The 14,791-nt window shown below is 40.7% G+C and overlaps 1 protein-coding gene across 6 annotated transcripts in view; it reads right to left on the bottom strand.

Moving 5' to 3' along the window:
- Positions 1-14,791, bottom strand: part of lrp8 (low density lipoprotein receptor-related protein 8, apolipoprotein e receptor) — a 177,105-nt gene that overhangs the window by 120,940 nt on the left and 41,374 nt on the right. The gene's annotated exons all lie outside the window — the stretch shown is intronic.

Here is a 14,791-nt window from a genome sequence, read left to right on the forward strand (position 1 = left end):
GTTGAAGCTGCCAATGTCATATTTCATCTGTTTTTTGTTTGTCGTCCCCCCCATCAGCGTTACATATCAAGCTGTCAGCCTGCCAAAGCTGATTTGCTTGCGCGTCGAGGCAGCTTATTCAAACATGGCATCTAAACAGAATACTTGCTATGAAACACAGAAAAGGCTGCATGTGTGAAAAAGTCCTCTGTAAGAGAAGAGATGTGAAAAACCGAGTGAGAGAACAGCATGTGCCATTAGAGGAATGGAAAAAAGAAAAGGCAAAAAAGGCAGATTGGGAATTAAAAGTTGACAGTTTGAACTTTAAACTTTTCGCTTTCTCTCTGCCAAAACACAAGGTATCTATAGTTCAAACTAAAGGCCCTAAAGTCAGTGTCAGGGCCTTCCGAGCCCACACGAGGGTGACAACTATAGGCTTGAACTCTTAGATTAATGCTGTCCCCCTTTCTGTCTCCAACATGGACCCTAGACTTCTATAAATGCCTCCTCCCCATCATTTAGACTAGACATCCACACATACACCACCTCCACCCCCAACAACTCTTTGGCAGGCTAGCACAAACAAGGCGTGAGGAATGTGGCTTCAATCGCTGGACGGGCCATGAAAGAACATTAACTGCAGACGCCGAACAAAAGCTGCTTTTCCAGACTACTCAGAAATTTCTAAATATCTAAAGGTGTATAAACCTCTGCACAAAACAAGTTTGTGGAACAAAACGATTTTTTCCCCTCAAGAGAAGTCTCCTTGGTTAAGGCATTATCCAATTACCTGCAGATCAGATGTGAACAGCAACAGGGCAATTTGCACAGCAGGAGGAGAAGACAATGAAACTCTTCATCCATGCATTTGTCCTGACCTCAACCACTAAAAGGGCGGGAGACTGTTGTGAAACGACAGTTAAGAGGACGAAATCGAAAAAGCAAGAAGAGACGAGGACAAGTCAGAAGCAGATCACACATGAACATCAATTTAGACATTGCGGTGAAAGCGTCTGCTTGATATCAATTATTGAGAGCCTTCATGCAAGCAAAGTGGCCGGGCCACCTTTTGATTTACCCTCCCTCACAATGTAAAGAAAAAGAGCAGAGTGGCAGTCACCAAAACTTTGTATAGCTGTGCGACAAGTATTAATGATAGTGTACTAATGATAGCTGGCTGTTCTTGGGGCAATAAGCACCTCTAATGGCAAACACAGAGATAAGCTCTGTTCCTATGCAGCACTGTGAGACAGATGGTCTCATTACTCCTGATCGAGAATAGGGAGAGTAGTTTATCCCGAGAAATGGGCAAGAAGAATCGCAGTAGAGACGAGGAAAAAAAAGAGCTACAGTAAGTCAATGAATTCATTTGTTTCCAGATTCCAGAGAGCATTTTGATACACTTTTTGTTTTAATCCTTTCAGAATTTATTTTGGATTAGGCTTTCGCCGACGCTGCTGTTCAAATATACATAATCTAGTCTGTATATATAACTCGTGGAGGAATCCAGGGTAGCCAGCTGAGCTGGTCGGATGTTTCGGTATAGCTGCTCGAATAGCTTGTTTTGCTTTGTAAATATATTTGTGCAATTAAATCGATCGAGGGGCAAACAGAGACGGTGGAATGCGAATGCCCGAGGCAGCTGAAGAAGTATCTGCCCATACTGTACACAAACAAAATACACAGTACACAAAAGCTGAGAGGCAAAGACAAATATTACCAACGTCTCGTCAAACACTCGAGAGATAAACACTTCGTGCCGCAGATATAAAACACTCAAGTGGAAAATTGATTTAAACTTTAAGATTAAAAAGGAATCGAGGCGAGAGAGTGTATAGATTGGTCTAAATGGAGACCAATCAAATGTCACCTGCAAACTTCGGATGCAATGCATGCAGTCCTGCTTTTAGTCGATACCCCTAACCCTTTATCTGTCACCAGTATTGCAGAAGGCCAGACTTGCTGCGTTAAACTGACATTGACACATTGCAACAAAAGGAGGAACTGTCTTCATCTACATTGGTTCAAATCAAAGATGATAGCTTTAACACTGCGAGTCAACTGAAGCTGGTTGGGGTTGTTTCCGTCCAAGGCCACTAAAAATTACTGAGTTTAAACTGCTGTCAAACCCCTGTCAGCTGGGGTATAGAACATCATCTTTATGACAGCATGTAATGAATTTTATATCACTACCAATTTTTTCCCACATTGGACCACTCTAGATGGCTCCAATTTAAATCAGTTAAAAGTTTTCAAATTTCATATGTAGAAACAACGTTAAGGAAAGATCCAGCTGATTGCATTTGTCTGTAACAAGTTTTTATAAAGAAGATTTGTTTCTTTTTTTGGCTCAAAAGGGAAACTAAATTCTTCTATGTCCATCCAGAATCTCATATTCTGTGGATCCCACTGACTTACTAATTGCTGAACGGGTTTGATGTGTATCCATAAATATTTCATTATTACTATACCTTTTGTGTGTAATATTGGTCCACTCCTTCAGCCTCACTACAAAGAGCTCTAACCACCTTCAACATCAATGAATTTGAGCCGTTCAGCACAGAAGAAAAAGAAAAAAAACCACAAGTAAATTGGGGTTAATTCAGGTTACAGCTCTGTTCAGTATAGCAGTCTCTTAGAAAATGTACTGCTTTGCTTCTTGAATGCATGTTATCTTATTACAGAATATTGCTTTATTATGAGTATTAATCAGAGGTCTGGAGTGATTTCAGAAAAACAGCAGTGCCGCTTTACCATAAGGAAACAGTGTTTCCATGCAAATAATTTTCTTCTACAAGTGCTCACTTCTGAGCGCTTGTACTTTGAAGCACTTCATTGTTTGTTTCTTTCCACTTTGCATTTTTGATGTTTCGTATTTAATCCTATGAAGTTTAAATGCATTTGTCATAAGCTGCTTCAGGCAAAGCAGTCTGTCAGATGAATGCAAAGTAACGCGAGGCATCATCATCAATTTTAAAATGAGGAAAATCAAATCTGCAAGCATAGATCAGTTGTGACTTTGAAACACCTGGTGGAAATCTTTAAAAGTCCTCTGAGACACTAGTTTCTAGATCTAAGGCTTGTTTGGGGCAAATTTTAATTAGTCCTCTGTATAATGGATTGCTATTATCAACTGATTTTATCAGTTCAAAAAAGTATCTAACAATCCAAAAAAAAAAAAAAAAAAAGAGGTAGCAGATGTGGCTGTGGCATAAATCAGATACCTCTCAGCTGTGGGCCTTGAGCAAGTGTTTTGGACTTACAATTTAAAATGGAACTTCACTTTCTATTTAAAATCAGTTTAGGCAGAAAAAACTACTTTGTTAGGATCTAGACAAGAGCATGTGTTGCATTAAAAAAACCTTTTTACCCCAACATTAACTATTATATTAGGAAGCTCTTTACTGGACTACCAGATTGAAGACTTCACCAAAGATTACTCTACTACACACACTTACTCAGACCATTACTGGCAGTACTACACAGTCTGGGTTTCTTCAGGACTCATAGTATATACAGTAGAGCACCTAAAGTTAATTTCTGAGGTAAATTAAAACTGATAATGGCCATTTAATTGAGAACACTCTAAGCGGGTGCAAATTTCACAATCTCTGACAAACGAAAGCAAGTTTAATCAGGGCCTGTCTGGCCAGTGCCATCCTCCTGAAAGGCCAATTCATAAAGCCCATGTGAGCCCTTAATGAGTCAACCTCTCCAAAAAGCTCCAGAGCTACTGTTAATTACATAAAGACCAATTCACCATGGACAATCATCCTCAGGCAAAATACTGGGAGCCCAGGTTAGAGGCAACAGCGCTGCATAGCTTGGCATGCTACAGCCCTCTATTATGCAGAAGCAACAGGAAGTGCCTGGCACCACCCTGACAGCGAGTACACCGACCTCTACAGCAGCCAAGACGGTATCAGCCCTGCTGAAATGTAAACACCTTGAGGAGCTGGATGTATTTGAATGGGAGCACACTTCTGTTGTTTTTTTTTGAACCATTATCTATTTAAATGAAACAAAAAGCTCAACAGATACACACCAAGCCCAGCACAAATTAAAAGTGTATATCAAACTACTGGATTCTTATTTTGATTGAAGAAAAGAATCGATGCTTTTGCTGTTTAAAGAAGACTGCTCTCTAACAAGCAGACTGCGTGGCCTTTATAGACCTTGGATAGTCAGGAAAGTGGCAAACGGTCTCCAAATGTTACACTCGATCTTTGATCAAGTCTTGGAAGTCATTCAATTCACAGTCATCTGCCATCACTATAAACCCTTCAAGGCTGACAGCTGGCCCTTTGATGTCAAAACATGCCCTTTGGCAAATATATGAGTATATGGGCAACACTGCTAAATTATCAAAAATAAAAGAAAAAAGATATACTTTCATCCTCCTCTAAAAAAGAAAAGTAAGGTGAGCTTGATTTGTTCAAAGATCTTTGGTGATGCTCTGATGTGATATTCCGTTGATTGAGATGTAGCTTCAAAAGAATTTCTACCCTTGGCAAAACAGTGTTTTTACTGTTTCACACAGGGATCCAACAGAATCATTTATAGCTGATTCAATGCCGAACGTCAAACAAGACTCCCTTCATCGCTGCGCATTTCTGCTTATAACACTGTGCGAAAGAAGAAGAAAAAAAAACACTTGGTGATGCCCCATAAATCATGTTTTTCATGTATGCGTGTGCAATAAATACCGCAAATGACTGCCTGAGACTCACTGAACAGAGAAAATAATTCTATTTACATGTGCCATGCATTCACGCTCAGCATGTGAACATCTGACCTGTCAGAAGAAGCTCTGGATGGATCAGATTAATGGTAGGGTTGTCCCTACGATTATTATAGGCTTTTCACAGTTGGTTTTTCATCACTCGGAAACATAATTTCCAGAGGCTTGCGCTATGCAGCGACTGTGATGAATGTCTATGTGGCCTGCAAAAACGAGGCATCCAGCCAAGCTGCAGGTAGAGAAGGCAAAGGATCTACAGTGAATGTCAACTCTGAAGTAGAGGGAATAGTTAAGTCTGTGTGCCATATTGTTTTACTAGATTAAATTTAGTATTATGTCATATTTAGAGCCACAGTTAGCTAGTTCCCACACCCTACTATGGGAAGCATAAGAAAAGCCACCTAACCACTAAGGAGTGCCTAAGCCATTGAGCATTTCACAATGCACAAAGAGATCAATCACACAGTGTGAAAACAATGGAACTCAATATCCGGGCTGCAATGTCAGATCAGCAGAAATCTTGTGAACTCTTAGCTCCCAAAACAATACAGGAGGGAGAGATACGGCCTCCTGTGTTTTATTCTGCCTGGCAGCCCCTTAAGGAGATCAAAGACTCTCGTGTTAAAAAACTTATGCAAACCAATCCTTTTTTTTCCCCAAATACGCTAATCACATCTTGCTACTGCTTAGCTAAAACCATCCTCTTTAACTGCTTAATATCCCCATCCCATTACAGCATACAGTATTCCCTGTATTGGCAGCAGGCAGCTTACAGAGCTCAGCTCTATCGATCCGTCTTAGTGATGGTTAGACATGCCTGTGCTGCGAGCAGGCAAAGGGGAAAAGCAGTGGGGCATTCAGTCCGACTCAGATGTGGCATTCCTTCTCGGTCCATCAATGTTAGCAGAGAAATCTCATTTCACGACTCACTGACATGTTTGCAAAGCCACATCAGCGAAGGCACAACCTGAACAAAGCTCTAAGGAGGCTCTAGCGCCAAGTTCAACCTGTCTGGGTCCAGGACACATCCACACAAGAGGTGAGAGAGTTAACAAAATGAAAACCTAACAGCTGAGGTGAGTGTGATGCCTCGAGGACAAACATTGACAACATCTGCTTCTTTGGTTGCTAATGGCTTATTGATTCAAGAGGCAAACACCAGCCTTCTTTTCCATGAAAACCGTCACCATCACAATCGAATCAAAGCGGCTGAGCAGACATTGCTTCACCTCAGAGCTGCTGGGCAGGTACCAATAATAGCTGTGTTAAAAATGCATTTCCTCTGAATCTACAGTTGTTGCCATCCAGATCAAATACTTTGCAGACCGCATGCATTTACGCTCCAGCAATCATGTCCAATGGGTCCTTCAAATCAACTGATAAAAAAGGCATTTTATAGTAAGGAAACCTGGATTTTCGTCCCCCCCCCCCCCCTCCCAAGATCAAGAAGCCCCCATGTCTCAAAAACTGCCCTTATACACATGTACATAGTGCCAAACTGAATAACAAGAGGTCAAAGGTGGAAAATGACTTTAAACTGACTAAACAGTGCTGTGTGAAACCACCCTAAAACCTAAATATGAAAGTTTCATGTGGAACTTTCATATTTGCTTTGTATTCTGTATGCAGCAAGGTGCTATAGATGTGCAAAAGTCTGTACGGGCTAGCAGCTAGCCGTGAAATGAAAGTAAATTCTCCGTGTTCTCCAGCAGTCTAGAACACAACACCTTCTTCCTGGCTTTATTTTTGTTGCCCTGCCCCAGACAGATCTGGCAAATAAGTGGACTGAATATTGTCACGTGGTACAGACCACATTCTGGTTTGCCTGGAGTTTACTTGGATTTTCCTGTGTGTGAAAAAATAAACCCATGGGAAACAGCCACATGTCGACACACTCAGACCAGGGTAAACAAACCAATGGTGTGAAACGCCCTTAAGCAATTTATGGGTTAATAGCTAGCCTACATTAAAATATGTACATCAGCCAATAAAGTTTACTTTCAAATATTTTATTATGTCTTTCATTTAAAGGCACAACATCCCTAAGACCCTAGAATTAAGGTGTAGTGCTCTGCAAACATACAACCCACATTCAAGAATTAGTCCACCATTTCAGCTTTTTTTTTTTTCCAAAAAGTAACGCTGGTCTCTTTTGATAGAAACCTTGAGTCGATCGAGTGAACTCATTATCATTTAAATCCAGGCTATAATGAGCACACAGTATGTGCCTTAACCTGTTCAGGCACTAGAACGCTCCAGCAGTACTCTGCGGTAATGCCCTTCCTCTGGGGTGATTTAATAGCTACCCTTACTTGTTGCTTGGTACCTCTGTGCATTTTGTTCGCCTGTGGACTGAGATTAATGTGAGCAGGCCAGTGGGGAACCGGTGCTCAGAAATAAACTTGCTACTTGGCAATAAACTAGATGGCCTAGGTATTCATGAAATCAATGGCTGAAACCCATCCTATTTATGTCACGTATCTTTGCCATGTGTTGGGCAGGGAAAATTCACATCGAAATGATATGAGGTAGCGTCCTTTTTCTGCTTTCTAAAACAGAAAGCAGAAGCACACTTGGAGCCGTTTACCATTTGCACACAGATTATTTGTGTACGAAGAACGCGGGGCAAAAACGTCCATATATGGAAACCAGCAGAATACCGGTAGTCTCCTATGCCTACAATTCTACTGCGACATATTGCACGCGCACACACAGACACACAAGGATCACATAAACATGTATATATGCATGCACACGCCCAGCTGGTGTCCAAGTAATTTTGGCCTGTTACAATGGGAATCCTGAAGGCTTCAATTTTCACAGTGACTAAAGCCAGGAACCAGACTCAGGAGTCCAATCTGTGTGTGAGCAGATTTACAAAGAGGGAGGTTATTAGAGAGCACACATTTTGTTCGGGTGTGTGTTCATGTGAGCGTGCGTTAACTTCAGTTCTTGCCAGTACTGGGGCAGGGGATGGATAGCAGCCCACCATAACAGCTTCTCCTCCCTATGTACTATATATGTATGTGTCTGGGGATATGTATTAACCTCCAACCTTTTTCTTTTTCTTTCCCGTGGGCCACTGCTGTGCCATTCCTATTTCATACCGCTGAATATGCAGCAGTCTCTTTTCTGATGACGATCCACGTCAAGGCTACAGAGATAGCTGCTGATCTCAAAGGCAGCTTTGACCGCTCTTGTACACAAGCACCACAATCAAATGCAGATCAAAGATATTTTATGTCCTTCTAATGTGCATTAGAGTCTGCAACGTCTCATTAATTACTGAACATGGACTACTTGGCAGACATAACTGCACATGCAGATCTGTCAGTGGACATGGTAACACTTTTTGAAAATTAAAATATTAAAGTACTTGGATTTTAGTTGAATTACATCTAAATATTACACTTCACTTGGATCAAGAAAAACAAAATCCACCAAAGATTTCAAAAAACTGTTCTTCAAACTGCCCGAACCACTCAGCAAAAGGAGTAAATAAAGCTTTAAAGGATTCTTTTAAAAGATGTCCAAAGGTGCCTCTCTCTGCTTCTGCTCAGGGCGCTGAGGGAATCAACTGGCAATTTCTGATCAGTCAAAAGGAAGATGTTTCACTCCTTTTACACTTGTGCACAATCACTGGACTTGAAAGTCTAGAGTGCTTGAGAAATGATTCCACAATAAACTTGCTGTCTTTGCAAAACAATAAGAAGTTCAGCAGAAACTTTGAACTTCTTTAACTCCATGGCCTATTTTTAAACAGCAAACATCACAAACATCCTCTTTTCATTTCCCAAACACTTATTTTTTCAACTTTACTATAAAAAGCAGATAATATTTTCATGAATTTCACACATAATACTAGCTTAAACCCGACATTTCTGCAGCTTTTCTTTGTAGCCAAGGACTTATTTCTCTGTCCATCAGCAGGCCTTGTAAAACTAAAAAGATTCCCAGTGTTCCTTACAATCCCTCATTTGCTTCCCATCTTTGTCTAGAGTGAATGGTAATCTTCCAACATCTCTGATGGGATGATCTCAAGGTGGAAGTCCAATTATTTCTGAGGTGAGGAGATTACATGTGTAATGCAAATCCCCCTTCCATTCCTGTGACAAAGTACATTATAGGATAATTCCTCCATTATTTCCCGTAATGTGGTGTTTAGATGGTTCTCCAGCCCGACAGCGCTCTGAATGGGGCTGTAGGTTTTGGTTTGAAGGGGATTTTCGAGGGAGGTGGAAATGACTGATTTCTGAGATTCTGGACAGCTAACATATCACACGTGCCAAAACCACACAAGAATACAAGGACGCTTGTCAAGGCTGCACAGACAAAGCCGGTGTTCTGACACATGCCTGTAACTCGTAGCAACCCAGAACAAGGTCAGAACAGCTGTGTGATACACCAGTTTAAGAAAAGGTGATTTTTCCCCCCACCTTTTCACCATGACAGTGTTCGGATGCTTAAGCGTGAGCGCGTAGGCAGCTGTTACTAGGCCACTAGGTCCCTCGGGACTAGTTGGAGTCATAGCCACCATCATCCCTCTTTTAATAAATACACACCTGGACCAACCTGGAATGAATTCCTACAGAGGAGCTTACACTAGCCTTATTTTTGACCGCGCGGATCGGGACATTTAGAGCTTCGTCACCACCAGCAAGAGCTGCTGGTCAGCACTTAGTCACCACTTCATCTGAGACTATTATGAAACACAATTTTGTAATATTCAAAACTTTTTTTTGTTTTGTTTACGTCTCCGGCATAAAGTGGTACAGTCGGAAGACAGCCAACGAAAGAGACAGTGAGAGAAGCCTTTGAACTCAGCGTGCTCGAGAGGCTAACGGCGGGACAGTGACCTGCTGCGACCTTGCCTTGGCATTGTGGTGCCTGTCTGCAGCTATCAGTGTCTGTGTACGTATACGTTTGTGTGCGTTTGTGTGTGTGTCTTTACCTCCAGTCATCACAAAGCCCTTCTCACCTAGTCGTTTCCTTGTTTGTGTGTGTGCAGAAAGATACCTGCCCCTTACACACCCATCTGTTTTAATAAAACACATTTACACAAAGAATACATCAAGTCGTCGTGCAGAATGAGAGGCATCCGTCCGAAGTGACTAACCGACAGAAAAATTTCACCAGGGTAAGCAGGTCACCTCAGCTCATTTCTTCGGCGCGCTCTGCCTTCCCCGCAATAAAAGGCAAGCAGAAAAAAACTTAACGACCAGATGGTAAGCACTGTGACGCATTAGCAGCTAAAGAGCCAGGTGGAGGTGTAATGACTTGATGGACACAGACACACACACACAAAATCTCCAACATTGTTCTGTGTTTACAATAATGTGTATAAAAGAAGCCTCGTGCATGACAGTAGCGTCACAAGGAGATAATGTAAGAGGGTTCTTTACACCTCCCCAACGGCCAGAAATCAATGAACACAGATTTTAATTCAACACTTTGAAAGGGTAATATGCTGCTGTTTTGCTTTTTTGGGGGTTGTTGGGATTTTTTTTTAGTTATGAAGTGGTGCAATTTTTCATCAACAAGGTCATACAGTAGCTGCAGTTTGTAGATGTAAAAAAGAAAAAAGAAAAAAAAGAAGAATACCAGTGGGAGGAGGAGGAGAGCGGTAAGTCTTTAGTTGTAGTACAGACTGAAAATGCAATTTTAAAAAAAAAAATTGTCAGCATCATTCAAACAGATCTATCTAAAAGCTAATTTAAGGAGTTGATGTGAGTATTTATAAACAGAAGTCAAACAAGAGGCGTCCACATGTATTGAACAAGATGTCCTCATTGTGATGGTTTAATCACAGAAATGTCTGACTGAAAGCACCCTGGGATTTTTTTTCTTCTGCTCTACAGTTTAGCTCATCTTTTTTCCCCAACTTTGGTGCAGGCTGTTCTACCCTGTATTCAAAATGTTACACAAAGCATTTCTCATTCTACCCCCTTTGTTAGCTTGATTCAGGCTATTTAGCCATAAAAACTGCTAGCTATCCCTCTCACCTCATTTACAGCGTTAATGTGGCAACGTTTCAACAATCAAGTCTAAAAAAAAAAGAGCAGTATCTGTTCCAGGTAGAAATGAACACATGAATGAAGACGATGTTATGTTGCAGTGAAACGAATGAGCCTGATAAATGAGAAGTGACAGCGATATGTGCCCCGTGTTTATGGATGTCTCACACGAGATGTGGGGGGTGGGGGCTGGATGTGGGGGAGAGAGGAGAGAAAAGAGAAAGAGAGATGCACTACAAAAAGGGAGGGGCTCATAGGAGGGTGAAAGGGAAGAGAGCCGTGGTATATTGCAGGTATCCTTGCAAAAGCAATTTGTATTGTATCAAGATAGGTAGGTGATAACGTCTCCTCATTTCCGTTCTGCCAGATTTGTACTGTACAACCTAAACATCTCAGTTCCTTCATCACAATAGAGGGAAGGGGGCGGGGTGGGGGGGTGGGGGGTGGGGGGGGCAAACAAGGATTGCTTCTGATCTCTTCTTTGATCCCTACAGCAAGATTACAGCTAATAACAGTGAGCCGTGGCAGCATTGGAGGACAAGAATAACCTCACCAGGGTGTGGAAAAGAGAAAAAAAATCTCACTGTAGCACAAATAAATGATGTAAATCAGTATTCATCAAGAAAAAAGAAAAAAAAAAACTGGTTTATAAATGCAAGGTTGAATGCTCACAGGAAACATAATGTAGGATGAAACAAAAGCCAAGTGCAGCATCTCATGTCAGTGGGTTAGAATCTGAGTGTTACTGCAATACATTGTCCGATATCACGGTCAGTGATGCTACGATACGCAATAATCATGATGTCATAACACGTAATAAATATTATTCTTGCATACATGCAATGCAATGCATGTACTGTCTCATCCACAGTAGTAATTTTAATGCAAATTTGTCCAGTATTCTTCCAAAAATAATCTTAAAGCAAAAAAAAGATAAAGATGAACTCAAACAATACACACAGTCCCTCCATATGCAAGTGAAAATGTTCTTAGTGCTCTGCCTCTGCCTAAGGGCGCTTCACTCTAGTGGAAATGAGACTGCATAAACACATTCCTCATTACAACACGGGGTCGCCTGGCAAAAATAGTCCACTGGAATGCAAGGGAGAGCGCTCAAGGCACGGCACGAGTCTTTTCCATATGCTAATTCAACATCATTAAATATCATCAATAATGCATTTACCTGAAGTTGGTATTACAATGACTTTCATAACTGCTGTGTACAGTAGAAATGAATAATGCATATACATGATGAGTTGCAGTGGCCTTTTATTTTTAGAGGCATGAAATGACACTGAGCACAAGACAGCTGATTTTGACAATCTTAAGAAGTTGTTTTGTTTTTCTTAAAATGTGGCCACATTTTTTAAAGTTACAGGGTGTTAAATATCACCACTAGATAACTAGTTTTATTACTGAGTCACCTCAATAACTCACTGTTCATCTGCAGATAGAAAAAAGTGACTCCAGACCAGTTCCATCGCAAGGTCTTTCACTATCCGGGTAGGCTGTCAGTCCAGTGACACGTAGTAAAAATTATTCTTGCGTACATGCAACACCTGTTGATATGCGAGCTTGTCTATTTACTCTGGAGCAGGCTAACTTTATGGAGTACATTATGAGTTAATAACTTTGTGAAGCTCTTCTGACTGATGACACCCATACCCCGGTGAGCTGTTGAGGACATGCTGAACCTTTCTAACAATAAATGACGCCATTTTTGCCGCTGTTAGCCTCCGTTAGCTGCTGTTACCCAGTGTTAATGAAACCGTCTTTGAAGTGGATCTGATATTGTTGGACTTCGACATTTAGTGAATAAATTCTCATAAAACCTGAGAATGTAATCAAACTGTTTATTAAAGGCCAAGTATGATTTTGAGGACACTTGAGCCTAACATCAGGTTGCCTAATCTTATCTTATAACCAGCTGTTGCTTTGTCTAGCTAGCTCGTGAGCTGTCCAGAGACGGGAAGGTCGCATGTCTAATCTGCTGATAATAAGTAATTGCAATAATATTGTGAATGAGTAATCATGTTTCGTTAGAGTCCTAACTTCTGTTCAAGATATTAGGATTGAGGTGAGGAGAAAGAAGATGAGATTTTATCAAGATTCTTGTGGTGTTATGCCTTTTTCTTCACATTTTCACTTCTTTGGTGAAGCTGACTCCTCCTCCAGAAAAAACAAAAACAAAAAACACAGGTATAATGTTCCATACGAAACACGGGGCCGGTCTCTAGCCACATACGTAAAATGCAATCAGTTGGAAGGTAAATGTCCTTCCCGTCTACTGAATTTAGATATGCATACTTATACCTGTATTCACAAATCTTCTAAAGAAAATTAGCTTAAAAGAAATGCAGTAGAGGGCAACAAATCCTTTTCCAATCATGCTTCATGTGCATCTAAAAATAGAACGGACAGATCATTTATTCACAAACTGAAAATGCTTCTTCCTACCGTACATAGCGTTTACAGAAAATGACCTTCTTGTCGAGCAGTAACACACACTGTAACGGGTCTGGTTTTGGTTGGATATAACCATTAAACACTCATATTAAGCCATTTGTCTTAATCTCAATGCTAAAAGCATTTTTGCTTACAGAAAATAAAGTCACTAACAGAAGGGAGGCCCTTCAAAACCGATTCCAACCAGACAAATCAATAGTGAGGAGATTTTCTCCTGTTCTTGAGGCTTGTCCCACAGAGCTCAGCCCCATATGTAACTGTCAGTGCCATGCCTCTATATCATAACTCCACACTGTGGCTGGGATGCAGTAATCCCGTTTTTATTAAAAAGGCAAATAAAAGGAAACCATCTGAAACAGGTTTAAGCCTTTCTGACAGCCAAGCATTTCATTACCACGGCTCACAGTTTGTGTGTGCATGTATGTATATGTGAAAGACAGAGCACACATTCTGCACATTACAAATAATACGAACAAGAACAAGGGTCATTTTAAACAAGCTAAATTCCATATATGGAATATTTTATCCAATTACTTCCTTTAAGATCTTGCAACTAATTTTCCTTTTTTTCCCCCCTGCCTTTTCTCCATCACTAAAAATAAGATGGTGTTTAAACACTCTGCCAAGTACAAAGTTGAAGGGTACAAGGGCTACGCAGCTAAAGCCTCTCCTTTTCAGGCAAATTGAGAATAACACTCCTTTCTTTGTTCTCAGATTTTGCTTTAGCTACTTTGATCTTTTTAAGGAATCACACCACCACCACCACCTACACTCATCCTCAAATTGTGCAAGTGGGAGTGAGATTAAAGCCACAATGTGGGACTGTGAGGTCTAGGTGACTGTTCGTACAAGTACAGGTGGACCATCTGACGAGTCTGCTTTTTGAGGAGTCATACAGATAAACAAATAAGTTAACCACATTTTTACACATAAACTAGGCAAATGCATGACTGGTTGTGGAACAATTACAATGATGCTCAAATTTTTCTTTTTGCAGAAAAACAACATATTGGACGAAGATTGGCAATAGCCTTAGCAAGGCTATCATTGTTTCAGTGTTGGAGGGGGTTAATTAGTAGCTGTGGAGGCAACAACCACCTGGGATCAAATAATGTTCCTCTTTCCCTTGAGTGAAGAAGTTTAACAGCATTTTGTGACTCTGTGCTCTCAGGCACGAGCTGTGCTGTGGTCAATGCCAATTATCCCGCTAGACTTTTAGAATGGAATTTTACCAAGTGTCAGGACAGTCCACAGAGATATCCCTGAGCAACTAATTTACTGGTTTAAATAAGAGAATCAAAATCAGACCAATTTGAAAGTTAAAAAGCACTAAGAAAACAGTCCGAATTGAGCACAGTCTAATGAACGACAACAAATACCATCTATCCACACACTGCACGTGTCTTCTAAGAGCTATTTGAAACATTTAATCACATTATTTAATAAGCACTCTATTTTAAACCTCTTCATGAATGACACAGTGGCAGATTGGTTTGCTAACTTCAGATTTGTTAAAGTTAAATTTTATTATATATAAAGTCAAATCACAGCTGTCACCTCAAGGCACGATATGTTGTAAGGTCAAAGCCCT

Source organism: Astatotilapia calliptera, chromosome 17, assembly GCF_964374335.1.
Source record: "Astatotilapia calliptera chromosome 17, fAstCal68.1, whole genome shotgun sequence".
Classification (NCBI taxonomy): domain Eukaryota; kingdom Metazoa; phylum Chordata; class Actinopteri; order Cichliformes; family Cichlidae; genus Astatotilapia; species Astatotilapia calliptera.